The following is a 2292-nucleotide window of genomic DNA, read 5'->3' on the forward strand; positions in this document are numbered from 1 at the left end:
TAATGATGATGATGATGCTAATGATAGTGATTATGATGATGATGTTGATGGTGATAATGATGGTGATAATGATGATGAAGGTGTTGATGATAATGATGATGATGGTGATGATGATAATGAGGATAATGAAAATGATGATAATGATGATGATGATGAAAACAATGATGATGATAATGATAATAATGATAAAAATAGGGATGATGATAAAGATGATAATGATTATAAAAATAGTGATGATGATGATGAAGATAGTAACTATGATAAAATTGATGACAATGATAATAGTGATAACAATGATAATAATAACACCAATAAAACTGATAATGATAATAACTATAATAAGAATAAAACTGATAAAAATTGATATGAAACTACTACTACTAATGGAGATGATACCAATATTAACAATGACAATAACGGAAGGCTGAAACTGGAATAAAAAAGGAAAACATCAATATTTCATCTAAATGCGAAACATATTTTGTTATGGCCGAAAAGTCGGGATTACAGAAATAAGGTTTTAAAGATCTTTTATCCTTCAGAACTATGGAAGTTGCGGGAAAGACTTAGGAGTATTGTGTAGAAACTTTTGAAGTATTTTCGGTCATAGATTTGAGAATGAAATTGATGGCAGGTTGTATTCCGTTTTCAAGGAGGGTAGAATTCCCAAGCTGGAAATACAGGGACTCTAAGCGGTGGTTTAGACGCTGTTGCATGGCGTTGATTTGTGCAATGTTTAGACTTTCCTACGCAAGACGCGTGGATGAGAATAAAGCTGTCGATTCCCCACAAATATTATTAATTTAGCCGATACTCGTAAATCGCAATGAATATTACATCCTACTGGCACCCGGGACCTTTGCAGTTTTCTTTCGAGATCATGAATAAATAATGATTTATCATCTAACTGCTTAAGTTATGGGCCCTAAGATAGAAAACGGTTTACGATCGATTAGCAAAGGTTTTTATCAAGTGTAATACAACTAATTATTTCATTTTTCCAATTCTTAAAGATATGGTTATCATAGGTGACGTGTCATATCTGCCACAATATCCTAAGTTTCACGCTATATGTTAAACAGTGACACTTATTCTAATTTAAGATTACGAAACAATAAGGAATATCTCTGTACAATAGCACACCTGGTGAGCATTGATAAGAAAGAAGTAAATGAGTATTATTAATCCGTAATTCTAGAAAATATGTTGTGTAGAAGGAAAAAAAAAAAAAACCACCGGCATTTTATTCAAATAGAAAATCGGTGAAATATCAGGATTCTACTAGCCCGTATTTCGATTAAATACTTAGGATATCCTACGCATCTAATGGTAATAATTTCTTGGTAATACAGAGTTAGAAATGAATAGACCAAGATTTAGGAATGCTATTTCCTAATGTGGGAACGCAAGGGGGAAATACCACAGAAGAAAACACAACTATATGGCTTGACTAACTTCGTGTACCACTCATGACTATTTATATGAGGTAAGATAATTTTTTTGATAAATGTTTCATATTTGTCTTTTCCGTAATATACAGGATAGCAGCAAATTCGTGGCTAGACAAAGGCATCAGAGTCTATGATTCTTGTTGCAGCATATTTACTTCGCTTTACAAAGATTACTGAGGATTGTCACTAGTTCATGGATGAAGTGAAGTTCATAATGTTATGAGTTTTGTGCACCATGATGGTTGATTTTACGTAATATTCGTACATAGTTTACGAAAAAGATGTTTTAATAGTTTTAGATAACAAGGAGAATGTGTATAAAGATCAAACCAAACAATGAATTGTTAAAGATAAATCTCTCCTGTGTAATTTAACTGAAAATATTAAATATCTTTACTACCTTAATCTCTCACTTACCAATTTTAATTTAGTCCTACCTGTCGGTGGTTGATGGCGCTAGATAAACAGTACAAAACAATAATCATTAAGCTTCCCCCCCCCCCCTAACCCTGTGGATATTATACATCTCGCTTCATCTACTTTTCCAAATCAGTAGTACACAACATATACTTATTGCCACCTGAAGCGTACAGCTTAAATACGACCACAAATGTGTGAAAGATCAGGACTACAGGCAAGACTGGAATTGTAACAAGGAGCTTTGTAGGCAAGGCACAGAGCAAAGAGAATTGTGATGGTTGTAGATGGAAGATATCTATTAGGACAGAGACACAGTAACGTGGGTACAAATATGAATAGAAAAGCAGTCATGGTTTACTGTGTCTCGCTCCATGTGTGAATACGAGTGAATAATTTCACAAGGAAAGCTTTATGACTGACG

The sequence above is a fragment of the Penaeus japonicus genome, unplaced genomic scaffold (assembly GCF_977035675.1).
Source record: "Penaeus japonicus unplaced genomic scaffold, GWHDUDI00000001_assembly GWHDUDI00000011, whole genome shotgun sequence".
Lineage (NCBI taxonomy): Eukaryota > Metazoa > Arthropoda > Malacostraca > Decapoda > Penaeidae > Penaeus > Penaeus japonicus.